This window comes from Alosa sapidissima, chromosome 21 (genome assembly GCF_018492685.1).
Source record: "Alosa sapidissima isolate fAloSap1 chromosome 21, fAloSap1.pri, whole genome shotgun sequence".
NCBI classification, from domain to species: domain Eukaryota; kingdom Metazoa; phylum Chordata; class Actinopteri; order Clupeiformes; family Clupeidae; genus Alosa; species Alosa sapidissima.
In genome coordinates this window covers 22,612,302-22,626,700 of record NC_055977.1, presented here as the reverse complement: position 1 = coordinate 22,626,700, position 14,399 = coordinate 22,612,302, and the positions used below count along the sequence as shown (strand labels likewise).

The 14,399-nt window shown below is 39.0% G+C and overlaps 1 long non-coding RNA gene across 2 annotated transcripts in view; it reads left to right on the top strand.

The window, feature by feature from the left end:
- Nucleotides 1-5,051, top strand: part of LOC121696254 — a 37,242-nt gene extending 32,191 nt beyond the window's left edge. For both annotated transcript variants that reach the window (XR_006026270.1, XR_006026269.1), the window contains exon 6: nt 4,795-5,051. This is a non-coding gene — a long non-coding RNA (uncharacterized LOC121696254). The remainder of the gene's footprint in view (nt 1-4,794) is intronic.
- Nucleotides 5,052-14,399: the final 9,348 nt, after the last annotated feature.

Sequence of the window (14,399 nt, the reverse complement as noted above, 5' to 3'; positions counted from 1 at the left end):
GTGAACACATTATTTAAATTCTGCCTTTTTTATTTCTTGAATGTCCCCCATCTATTTTTGTTTTACTCTGAATTTGTAAGCTAAAGTGGGTATTGCACTGTATGCAAATGTAGTCTGCGGTAATTAAATTCACAGACAATTTTTCAAGTTCACATTTTTTGGCATATTGTCAGAGCTGGTTCATTGACATTGCAATTTTTTGTCGTTTTCTTTCTCCATAGTCGTCTTGAACTGTTCATGATCTAGATGGACAAATAACACATATTCTTCTTAATGAAGCTGAGTAAGCAGGCTGCTATTCAAACCATTTATTTAAACCAGAGACTTTCTAATGTGGAGACACAGCACTCAAAAAATCCTCCATAGAAATGCATGGGGTTAGTTTGTAGCGCCAATATGGCCGTTGTCTACACATCACACCCCTTCCTCGGAAAAAAATTACATGTGAATACATTGAGCCAATCATAAGGTGTGTTGTGAAGACATCGTGCCAATCATGTGTTGTGAACTTGCCGCTGGAACAAGGTTGGTGTCATGAAGCCTTGCGCACGCGCATTTCTGCCGAATAGGATGCCCGACGAGTGCCCAAAAAGCGTTGCAATAAGGCCGCCGAGTGAAGGGACTTGCCTAAAAGGACTTTGTTTAAACTCAGTCCCTCTCTGTTTTCACGCATAAAGAACCGGGATAATGCAACATGGTCTCATTAGCCAGCGGGGGTGCTAAAGAGAGACGTTTAGACATTGTTTACTACAGTTAGGTCTGGTCGAACTAAATCGTAGCAGTATGAATAGTGCCTATATCTCGCTATGTTTTCCAAAATATAAGGGCACAAACATATCATCAGGCCATAAAGACCTCAGCTTCTATAATGGGAATAGGCTTTAAAATATGTTGGACCTTTCTGGGTTCTTCTGTGTTTTAGGTTGTTGAGTAGCAAAGGTTTTCACTAAAGCTATTATTCACTGGAGTGCCATATGCATGAGTGACAATCTATTAACAATAGAACATTGAGTTTTACGTCAGCACCACAACTGTACTGTATGTGTGGTCAATATGACACATGAGCGTAGAATATTAATTTGCACAGGTTAAATGACTGAACATAATTTTCTCGCTGGGAGGTAATGTCAGCTGTCAGAAAGAAGAGGGAGATTCATGATAATAATGATACAGTAGCTGTAGCTATTGGCCTACATGTGCATTTTCACATCATCAATTCTGTCAGGAGGCCTGGACTGAACCAGTTGATTACTTTTATGTTAAACATTCCTGAGGTAACAGATTGTTGAGATTTCTATTAGGAAGCCTTGTATATCATGTATTGAGTTAAATAGCACAGTTGCTCTTACACACTATGCCGAGTTGCATAGTGGATTTAACAATTGGGGAAAAAGAAAACGCTTACATTCTCTTGTGGCTGGTGTCTATATTTTTACTCCTTTGACGTGGAGAACTGTCTCTGGCTGCATTCCACCTGACAAATGACAAGCTCAGGGACCAGCAGGACAGTGATGCAATACTCTGTCACAGCCTGTCAATGCAGCACTCCTCGTCATCGTTTCATCATATTTTAATGTGGACAAAAGTTTCAAAGGCTCGCTTTGCATTTAGCTTCACGTGATAAAAAGAACATGTGAGCAAGCTTGGAAGATAGACCCGTCACTGTGAGCTCAGTTCCCCCCCTGTGGTGGTTATGAGCTCTACGGCTCTCAGTAATCGCCCAGCTGAGACACTGGCCGGTGGACAAACGAATGACCTTTTCATGAAGATTATATACTTACTTCTCCTGCCTCCTGGGCTTTTGCTGTGTGACCACAGCTGTGTGTGATTGATACACCTGGTTAGCCATGATGGATATGGCAGATACCGTGTGATTGTCAGAGACTGGGGTGCCTGATGGATGCCAGTGGTTAAACGTGATCGATTGGAGTTTGGTCATGACTGAATTCAAGCGATGCGGCTTGCCTCGATACAATGTTCATGTTGGAGTGAGTAAAGGGTGGGGGTGGTAAAAGACAGAAGCAAATAAATCGAAAGAAAGAATAATTTAGAGAGAGAGACTGGAGGAATTTGTTTGATACCAGATAATTGACAGAAGTCATGTACTGTAGCTTTTAATAAGCTAATAAAAAGGTATACTGCACTCATTTTAAAGGCAGTACATCAATTGCCATTTTTGTGCATACTTTATTATGACTCTGGTTATTTTTAATAATCGTAATAAGGCCATAACTGTCTCTTCCATTCTTCTATTAGATTAGAAAACACTATTGCAGAAGTTAAACGGCATGATTGACACATTATTTCTCCCACTTGTTAATAGGCAGATGGTGGCACGGTAATGCAGGGTTTTAATTCCGTTACTTGCTCTAATTTGATAATTTTATCCCCTAATTAATGCTGTTGGCTCTCTTCCTCTGGAACGGGCCGTTAGTCAGACATGTCTTCCCAGAGAAATATTAGGGGGGGAATGGCTGTCATCACACTTTGCGAATTTCATTTGTCACCATGAAACACTATCAGGGGAGCTCAAGTACATGAAAGGCCAAGATTAAACTCCCTCAAGGGGATATAATTATTTAAAGGGCTGAGACACAGGGTCAGACAGGTAACTCGCCCATCTGAAATGCTTGCCTCCATGGTTACGTAAAGAATGGCTGAAGACAAGCTATTTTTTGAGCGGTTACTTTGCACAGATAACTTTTTTTTTCACAGCAATTTATATCAATGTGGTGGGCTGCATTAAAAGAGATCATGGAAGTGCATTAGCATTTCCCATGGTCAGCATTGCCCAGCCATTTGAAACTGACCTGAAATAGTCAATATTTATGACGAGCTTGTGCCCTTTTCACTGAAAATTTCACCTTGGTGTCTGAACTTTGCTACACTTGCCTGTACTGCAGTACACCACATATACACTCACAGTGCAGCTGTCTTCTGATGGTTATCGTAAAAGCACCAATTACCAACCCTTTCATTTGAAAATTCTAAAACAACAATGTTTTTTAATACTTCAAAATAACATTTGATAAATTAACCTTACATTTTTCAGTAGCCATTGGTGTGTAGATTTGAACGAAATCTAGTTTGGTTCTTACCAGGGGTTTTACTGCCTGAAATATCCGATTTTGTTTACCACGCTCGCTGTTTAGTGCTGCTGGGTGCTTATTTCCAACCTTTCTCACGGCACGTCAACAGTTAGACCGACAATTCTCGTCGCAAATTAAAATTCCGCTGGAGCTCTAAGCGGATTTGTACACCGAGCCTTACAACACTGTTTATAGCTCTTTGAGTCACGGTAAAATGTAATTTTTGGTACATAGCTAATTTAAAGCAACACCAAAGAGTTTTTTGTACCTTAAAACAATGTTTCCAAAATTGTTTCAGTGGTTCATAAACTCGTAACAGGGTGAACGACAATTCTGCATTCGCATCGCGGCCCTCGATCGGCTAAAACCGCACTATGTAAGTTTGCCAGATCGGGTAGCAGATCTGTAGTTCGATGGAATGAGACATAAGAAACTACAGATTTGACTTGCATCTGATGTCGCAATACATCATACTTTTATAAGTCATGCAACATATTCTACCGTCTGTGGACATTGTTATTTGCAAAGCCGGTGTTGGATAAACAAATAGCGTACGTGCGACAAAGGGAAAGTTCTTTGGTGTTGCTTAAAATACAATTATGGTGTGGGCGCTTGCGTTTCTTTAGGAATCCGCCGTCTTGGTTTGTGTAGAAATGAATATTAAGTGACACATACACGTAAGAGGTCGGAATTAGGGGACGGCTGGTAATAGGTGACGTTCCTATATCTGGTTTCTTGAACATGGCAATGAGTTCACTGTACTCAAATGATCTCCACACATTGTGAATGTGCAGCCAACTAATCTGCAGCAAGTGTGTGATGTCATTGGACCAAAATCTGTGAGGAATGTTTCCAGCGCCATGTTGAATCTGTGCCACCAAGTTTTAAGGCAGCTCTGAAGGCAAAGGTGTAGCTAATGAAGTGTCCAGGGAGTAGCCTGTCATTTGTGCTGGTTATTGTGGTTTACCTTCTCCCTGCTACTCTACCCTGATGGAAGATGAATTGAGGATTATTCTGGCCATGATCGGGTATAAATAATGCCAAAGGAGCAACTACATCCTAGCCAGTCCTAGCAGCGAGTCTGCTGCTCTCTACTGCTGAGTATTAGCTTGCACTACCTTGAGGAAAAGCCTAGTAATAATTCAGAGCTTATTTTCTCCTGAACTGCAGCACCTGTTTTTGTGATTTTATTGAAAACCTACTGTACAGCACTCTTCTCTCCAACTCAGTAAAATTATTTAGATATCGAACAGGTCCTTTTGACCGAACGCTTCATAAGTAATCCTGCTTATTGTTTGGCATTTGTGAGATATGAGCGTATGAATACTTAGTGTGTCTGCAGGTGGGTATGAGAGAGAGGTAGAGAGAGAGAGAGAGTATTCATCATGAATGTGTATTGTCATGAATTTGAAATTATCACAGTTTCCAACTGGCAATGAGGCAGTTCCAAAGGCAATGAGGAATAAAATAAGTGTCAACTCCAGAGCAAGAGCAGCCTGAGATTTTAATAATTCAAAACATCACAAGTTAAAGAAGGATTAGAATGAATGAATTTGTTACATTTATTTGGATTATTTGTTGATCCATAAATTATAGAATGTATATTATAGGTTTGAGTCCTGACTGCAGTCTCATGGCCTTTATTCAAAATAACTCTTCACTTGATGACTAGTGGTCACTTCTTAATCCTGGCTTCTGTCCATAGGTGAGGAGCATAGCATGGTGGAGGCCTGCAGCCTGTACTCACTGCAGCACAGCAGACCAATCTGTGCGATGGCTCTAGTTCTTTTAAACCAGGGCATCAGCAACAATTAAACTTTTTGGAAGCTAGCCCATATATTGCCTGTAATATTATCTGTATATGCCTGTATATTATCACCTTGATGGTAATAATATTGTGTATGTACAATGTTGTAATGTTGGAACAGGATGCAGATGTCAATCAGTTACCTAGTGAAACAAGGCTGGAATGAAAATAAATGAATTTGCAGAAAAGTACTTACCCTTTACATTTTGTTTGTGTACTTGTGCAAATACTACACACCTTTTGACTATAAAACCCATTTTTGTGAAAAGGAGGAGAGCTGAGTAGGGTTAATGGCATTAGAAGTCCATAACCTGACATTTACGACCAACAACTTACGATGGGCATTTTCCCATTTTAATGGCCATTTTTATGTCAGGCATCTCATAAAAATGTGGGTCAGATTGTGTTCTATTGTGTCATAAAAGGTCATAATACGACAAAATCACAAACCATTTTAATCACAAACTGTTTAAGGTCAAGATACACGTCCCACGGCATTCTAACATTTCATATGATGGCATGAAGTTACTTCATTGTGCTCCAGCCTCACTTAAAACTAATTGTGGTATCAATTCCACACAGCTGACCATCTGGAACAGTTGGAGTGGCAGTAAATTCAGCCTCAGTCATCTTCATCTTGTTGGGTAGGGTCTTTTGATGCCCGTGAACAGAGAGACAGATCAAATTGAAAAAACGAAACAAAGGAAGAATGGAGGGGGTGGTGGTGTAGGGGTTGGAGGTGGGGGTCCCCCCTTCTAGCACATAAACAGAAAGCCTCATGAGTGTATGACAAGTCAATCCCCTCAGTGTACACCCTTCATCTGGACCTCCTCCTCATCCTCCTCCTCTGCCATCTGAAAGGTCTCAGATTGACATCACATGGAGCCGAGGCATCTCAGACGAGACCTCCAGTGGTTTTGGGAGAGAGGCCAACTCTCCAGTGAGTATGTGTCTCTTTTTTTTTTATTTAGACAAAAAAAAGAAAAGTCAATACCATGAAATAAATATGAGGAAAGAGAAGCCAAGAAAAGAAGCACAGAAGCTTTGGAAGGCAGCAAAAAAAAAAAAAGACTTTTTTTTTTCAGATTCACACTTTTCTGAATCTTTAAAATGATTTTTAAAGACGTGTATTTTTCGGTGTTGTCTGGTATATCCAAAAATTATGTGAGAGGGTATGTTAATGCTGATGAGTCTCTTTTTTCATTGGGTCAACAAGATATCTCTTGGACCAAGGGCATTCACAGACACACAAAATCAAAGCTGGAATGGAAAGTACTTCAGCTCACCTCTGTACTTTTAGCACTTTGTGTGTAGTGTGCAGATTATTCTGGCATGAAGTTCATGATAAGGAAATCACAAGTAATACAACTTCTGCAAAGGTCAGAGTTCATCACTGATTGACCTTTCTAATACAATTTTGAAGGGCTGCAACTCGGTCTACTCACATACTTATCAGTAGTAGTAGTAGAAGAGAGGCAGGTGAAAATGTGGTCACAAATTAAACCCTACATTTACATTAGGCTACATTTAAGAAACTCTGGGGTAATAATGCACACTATTGCTATGGCAACTATATTCAGCACATAAGATCATATGTGTAATAGTTTTCCATTGGATCGCAATCATGCAGATGAGACATTGCAAATATCCTACACCCAAACCCCTGCACACATTCATTGTCTGCCTTCATGCAAATCTCCTGGCAATGCATCTATTACTATGACACTACTCGTGCTGTAAAAACAAACAAAACATGCACTGATGGAAAGATTACCGTCAACACGAGATGCAAATGCTTTTAATGTTTGCCTCCAGATAGATGATAAGATGTGCAGCTCCTCTCATTATCATTCAGGCTCTCAAGTACAAACTTCACTCTGCTTTTTCCAGAACGCTTAAGTCCTGGCCTCAGACCCAGTCCGAGAACATGTAGGCCAGTATTTTATGCTGTTATTTTCCTATTCTATTCTTAAACTAGATGTACCGCAGAGCGGTACAAAATATGACCGCCGCCCAGTCCAGCACATTTTTTCCACAAAAATAAATCACGCTGAAAGGCCTATATGATTCTAACTGTCTCACTAAATTGCATTATCCACACTCAATTCTCACTGGTATCTGCTAGACAACAAGTACGAAAACATGATTAGTTCATAGATTTCACATGTAAAATTAATTTTATACAACCCCCCCCCCCCCCCCCCCCCCCCCCCATCTTGCCTGTTCATAATTCTGAGAAATTCTTGAATTGTGTGCATGTGTGCGTGTACACGTTTATGTTTGTGTGTGTGTGTGTGTGTGCGTGCTTGTGTGTTTGCCTGCGTATGTGTGTTTGTGCATGTGCATGCATGCGTACATATGTCTACTGTGTGAAAAAGAAAAGAAAAAAAAAGAAAAAAATCTGACTAAACCTATATGACCGCTGCGGTGGTCATTATGATTGTGAGGTGTGCTCATTTGAATGTGATATGAATGTGAAAGTGTATAGCATGCTCTTAGCCGCTTCATTATTGGGTTCAACTTGAACGGGCTCTGGAAAAGTAAAAACAGACATCATAGCACTTGTTGAAGAGCCCCATTTTGTTGTTGTTAAATCGTGACAAAACCAAGGACTTCAGATCGTTTGAGGGCAGACCGAGTAAATGGATTGGTTTGATTTGAGTGTCGCCGGAGTCCAATCAGTTGCTTTAGAATACCATTATCTGCCAATCAGATGATGCCTGGCCTGATCCCTGTCTGTTGGTCTCCTCGGGGCGATATAGATAAAGGAGAGCTGAATTAAATAACCTCCACAGTCAGGGGGGAGCTCCTGTCTGTAAGAACTCAGATAATTGACGCATCATCTTCTGGGTGAACTCTATTGGAAACAGATACTCCATCCAGAGTGAGTCAGGGGTACCTTTTCCTTTAAGACGGAAATCAAATCGTTGTATGGGCTTTCGCTCTCACAAGTGCTCCTCTGATCAACAAGTTTTGTTTAGATGTGCTGGTGATGAGGGGAGAGCAACTCAATGATGTCTGGTCACAAAATGTGTGCTGGTGTTCCCTCTCAGTGTTCTTGTAGTGTGCTGCTGGAGGGCAATTAAGTTATCTAGACTACAAAGAGATGCTCTCCTTCAAGTATTTTAAAGGGGGACAATTGTTCGTTTGCTAATGAACGTTCATAGTCTTTTCAAAGTTGTCCTATGGTGTGCTGTTATAGTAGTTTTGAGAGGAGTTTGATAAGCCGTGTCCTTCCAAGTCCCTCTGATACATTTGCTAGCTCACGCCGGATGCCATGGAGTCTCAAGGAATGTCAAGGTGAGCGAGGCACAGCAATGACTTTGGGTATTACACAGCATCTCCCTGTACAATTTTCCCATACTGATGTGATAGTTTTTTTTGTGTGTGCCAAAGTCATTTGCAAAGCTCGTCATGACACAGGCTGCTTATCATGCCTGTGCTTATTTTCTCCCTGAAATTAGGCTTTTAATCTCGTAACATTAGGATCTGGGCGCGCTGGATGAGAGGTTGGCGTTGCCTTGAACTGTGAATGAGCCTCGATCAAAGAGTTCACGCTGTCAGAATGCTTATTGTATATAATGAATGAGAGGTGAAGAGTGGCGAACACGTATGTGGGCCTCATCAATATTAGAAGCGTTTGACCTCTCTGTCACATGTCGTGAGAGAGAAAAGACTGAAATATTTTTGCATTGTCAAGTGGTTCATCTAGGAAAATATTTTCAATATCTAGCCTTGGCCTTGCCTTGCAGTTAAAGAAGTCGGGGCATCAGCAGGCTGTCACCAGGGACCTGCTCTCATGCCAGGCAGCCTGGAAGACCCCGTCTTCCGAGACAAGCTATCCTGGTCTCTCTGCCGGTGGTTCCTATCAGGTCTCTCTCTCTCTATCTCTGTCTTTTTCTCTCTCTCCGTCTCTTTCTCTCTCTCTCAATTCAAAAGGAGCTTTATTAGCATGGCCATAACGTTGTACAGTATTGGCAAAGCATTTAGGTCAAATACGTAAAAAGGGCAGGTGAAGAGGGGGAAACACACAAAACAGAATAATGATAATTGTACAGTTATGAACTATGGCAATGGAGAACAGTGTGTTTGTGTGGGTGTGTGTATGTATGAGTGATGTAAATTTCACTTTAGCAGGTCCTTTATGGCAGGATTATACATATTGAACGGCAAGGAGGAGGTATTTCTCTTGCTCTCCAGTGAGGTATGAAAGCCTCTCATTGAAATTGGGCTAATGATAAATTCACTGTCACAACATGGAACGTAAATGGAGTTAAAGGCAGGGTAAAGCAACAAAAAGTTCTGCAACATCTAAAGAAACTGTCTTCAGATATAGTTTTTCTGCAAGAGTTGTACCTGAAACCTGGTGAGAAAACAGTGGGTGGGAGAGGCATTCGAATCAACCTACACATCTAAAAGTAGAGGAGTAGGTATTCTGATAAGTAAATACTTGCCATTTAGCTTAATCTCAAAACATTCTGACCCATATGGTAGATATTTAATAGTTACGTGTGAAATTCATGGAGATAAATATACACTAATAAATATCTACTCTCCTCCCTCAGATAATATGAAATATCTCAGAAATATTCAGAAAATAATAAATAGTATATCAGCAGGAATAATTTTATTTGCCGGCGATTTAAATTAAGTCTTCACCGAACAAGACAGCTCCAACTTGAAAAGGAAGCCTAATATCCCTAAGGAGCTTCTGGAATTCCTCTCATTAAATGACCTAACAGATGTGTGGCGACAAATGCATCTAAGAGATAAAGATTACACACATTATTCCCATGCACAAAAGAGCTATAGCCGCTTGGATTACATCTTTGTTTCCAAGGAAGGAGTAGAAGATGTAATCACATCTAAAATACAAGATATAGTTATATAAGACCATGCTGCAGTTACATGCACTATGTGCCCTCCAACTAATAAATTAATATGTAGAATCTGGAGAATGAACAGGAAATACCTAAAAGATGAGGAGTTCATTAATTACGTAATAAAACATATTAATGAATTTATAACAATACATGTCACAACCTGTAAGGAGAAGCCACCAGTTCATATTATATGAGATGCATTTAAAGCATACATTAGAGGAATCATTATATCTTTTTCGTCTAAAAAGAAGGCACAATTATATAAAAAAGTTAAACAATTAGAGACCGATATCAGTCGAGCTGAACACTAGCATAAGAAAACTGGGGTAAGAAAGGACATGGACTATTTGCAAAAAAAGCAATTGATAGCTTCCCAAAAGGGAAAGCTCCAGGTATGGATGGGCTACCAACCGAGTTTTATTCAACATTCTGGCCTCAAATAAATCTTCTCTTTTTAGAACAAGCCACTACACATGAAATCCTGCCACCTTCAATGTATAAGACTATTATAAATGTAATTCCTAAACCAGGTAAAGAGTTCAATAAACCCTCTGATTTCAGACCAATAAGTCTAATAAATTGTGATTAATAAAATAATTACAAAAGTTATAAATAACAGATTAATCGAAATACTTCCATCAATCATTCATTTTAATCAAACGGGGTTTATTAAAGATAGGCAGTTAAAAACCAATGTTAGAACTTCTATATCTCTAACACAGTTTGCTAAAAAAATTAAAACTAGAGGTGACCCTGATGGCAGTTGATGCTGAAAAAGCATTTGACCGTTTAGAATGGAGTTACCTGTATGAAGTTTTAGCTGCATATAACTTCCCAAATGAAATTATAAAAATGATTAAAACTGTTTACAAATCTCCTGTGGCATATGTTTATTCAAATGGTACTCTATCAGAGGCAATTAAAATAACTAGGGGCACAAGGCAGGGATGCCCACTATCTCCATCACTCTTTGCCTTGGCTATAGAGCCGATGGCTCAAAAAATTCGCCAATCAGACAAGAGAAGTGGTATTAATATTGGCAGAGAATGTTATAAACTTAGTTTGTATGCAGACGATCTGGTGTTGTATTTGACTAATGCAGAAAAATCTATCCCACATCTAATGAGAATTATTGAGCAGTACTTAAAAATATCTGGTTACAAAATGAACATAGAAAAGACAGAACTTCTATCAACAACAGGACTTTTACCTAAAAATCATAACTTATTAAAATGCAACTTTAAATGGCAGAAGGAACGGATTAAATATCTAGGGTGTTATATCAGTTTAGATAAAGCAAAATTATATAAAGATAATTATTTACCATTAATTAAGGAACTTAAGGCAAGTCTAGATAAATAGGCAGACTTGCCTATTAACTTAATTGGCAGAACTAATATGCTTAAAATGATATGGCTTCCTAAATTCCTGTTCATCTTCCAGACAATACCAGTGATCCCCCCTAAGTTTTAAAACCATAAATAAGTTATTTAGCTCTTTCATCTGGTCAAATAAGGCTCATCGATTAAGTAGGAAATTACTTCAGAATAAGAGAAAAGAAGGGGGGCTAAATTTCCCAAATCTTGAGTTATACTATTATTCTGCTCAGTCTTTTTATATTAACAATATACATATTAAATCATTAACAGATCAGAATGAGATATGTGGGTAAACATAGAGGACCATCAGCTTGGGGGAAAAAACATATATTTTTAGCCTTATAATGTAGAGGACAGTGTGTAGGCAGCTGTAATCAGTTGTGTACCATGTCTCCTGCAGTATTCTCCTGAGAACCAAGAAAAAACAGTGTCCAACAATTTCTTTTTTTGTGTGATTTCCTTTCTATTTAGGATAAAAAAAAACATCTTACAATTTTTATTTTTTTTAATTTATTTTTATTTTAAATTTTATAGCATGTCCCCTGTGGTGGACAAAAGGACTGTTTTACTATGAAAAGGTAGCCATGAAAATAGACAAAAATGTTCATTTCATTTTCATGTTTTTCTTTCATCTGCGACAATTCATTTTTTAGTCTTACTCTTCCTCGCTATCTTCTTGAGGCACAGGTTCATAGTCCTCATCTCTGTTTCACTTACTCATCACCTGAGAGCTCCAAATCTGACCCCCCTCATTCATCCTATACAAATGATCTCCTAAATTTCCCAAAAAATCTAAATATTTTGGTCCTGGTGTCCATTATAATGGACATTCAGAAAGTCACTATTATTTCAAAATGTAAATAACTTAACTTCTTTCAAAATGAATCATATGATTCCTGACATTTTCATTAACAAGACCATATATTGCCATCATAATGATTGTGATCATCCCCTCATCACAACTGGAATCCATGCAATTCCGTGGAAATGCATGGATTCCAGTTGCTTCCAGTAGCAGCAACTGGAATCCATGCATTTCCGGGGAATTGTTTTTGGAATCTGATCCCTTATCATACCTGTTCATTCGTACTTGTCGCTCAACTTATCGTGACTAAATTCAAGATAGCGGCGAATGGTAAACTTCCTGAAGGTACTGTCTGTATAAAATGGTCTTGTAAATAAACTACCAGTGATTTTTCAAAGTTCTCAATGTCTCGTTTTAAATGTCAGGGCCCTCGGAAGTCTACCAATGAAGTGTGGAGCTACTTTGAGCCTCGTAAATGTAATTTGTAAATGTAAAAAAAGTAATTTATTTGCATGGCTAGACCGATGCCCGAGGCACCTCCCATTGAAAACCTGTTGGTAGCATGGGCTAACTAGCGCCAGATTTCGGAGTGCAGGGGACAAGCCGAGATGAGCTATGAGACAAAAGTTCACACTCGGTATCATGTTTCAACACACTTTAGGTCAATATCACACCGAACTTTTCCTTTAACTTAAACTAGCCAATTCCTTGAGTGCTTTCAGTGCAAATTTCAAACTAGCTAACATTTTCAGTCAACTTCAAGGGGCTCTTTATACCAAAAGTTGATGAGGTCAACCCCTCTATGTTTCACATACTTAATAGAATAGAGACAGAATCCATTTGTTTGTTTTTGCTATTGTTTACATCATAGATTCTAGATTACTTTTTTTCTTTTTCTCATCCATGTAAAAGGCTGTCTGTCTCTCTCTCTCTCTCTCTCTCGCCCTCTCGCCTCTGCTCCAGTCACCCTGAATCCAGCTCTGCTCTGACCCCTGGAGTGTTCCACACTCTCTGGAGCACTGGGCAGAGATGCCAGTGTTACACTCGGCCTCATTTGTCCACCTCTGTGTGCCAGTGCTTTTACAAACATGTTATTTTCTGTGGTTTTCCTTTGCTGTGGAAGAGTTAGATGTATATTATATCTGACATGCTGCAGTACAGGTCTTGAGTAATGTTCTTTGTTTTGCTTTGTTTTAGATAGTTTCTTGTGCACATGTTGTATATAGCCATCACTGCCAGGCTATATACAACATGTATATCTTGACCAATTCGAGTTCAATAATGATTAATTTTACTTACAATATCTGCAAGCACTGAATATGGAATGAATACAATATTGTGTTTTAAGAAAAAAATGATGCTTAGCTTGTAATTTTTCTTTTATTTTTTTCTAGAACGAATAATTATACAGCTGGAATTTCTCTTTATTGGTATTAATACATATGAGCAGATTGCTACCCATTCCTATCAGAACACACCTTTTCATAATGTCTTAATTTTTGATAGTTTAATGAGGAAATGTGGAATGGAATGCGTCACATGTGTTACTTGTAAGACCCTAATGGTACATCATTCCCAAGCTCCACATCCAGTTGATGGCCCTTGCCCAGATACTGTCACTCTGCCACCTGAAATGGAGGCACGGTCAGGCACCTGGGCACAGAGTCAAGCCCCTCAGGCTTAGCATTCTGGGACCAGTTAATCGGTCGGATGATGAACCTAAAGGGCTTTGCATTAATGCAGTAAGAAAGACATGACATTTGTCAGTCATCTTGAATTAGGCTCATATTTATTTATTTATTTTTTTTCTCCATACCACAGGTCCTCCAGAAACGTACATATCACATTCGAATTTTAAATATGGCTATATTGAGGGTTATTCCAAATCATAGTTTTAAGGCTAAAGTAGATCATTTTGACATCTAATTTTAGATTTTGTTGATGCAAGCCTGCAAGCCTTCGTAAATCGAAATGTATGGAAGAATATTAGACTCAAAAGTTTTGTACGTGTGTATCACGTTTTGAAACTGTAGAAATTATTTGTAACTGTAAAAATGATCTGTACAAGTAATTGTCAATATCACAAACATGCGCTACACTTACAAATCTATTCTACGGGTACGGATCAGTTTTACAGCTACAAATCATCCTACAGTTAAAAATATTTTACAATTACAAATATATTCTACAATTACACATCAATATTCTACGCACAAAAAGCTGCTCTACAGTTACAAATCTTTTCTACAGGTGTACAGACTTTTGCACCACCTTAGGGATGAGAAGTGTCTCGTATTGTGTGTGTGTGTGTGTAACAGGATTTGTAACTGTAAAGATGATTTGTGAGCCAGTGTCCAGGGGTTCATAATCCATCCATGCCATGCCTAGGGGGAGTTTCAAAGTACAGTCGGCATTGCCCCTGCCAACACCTACATG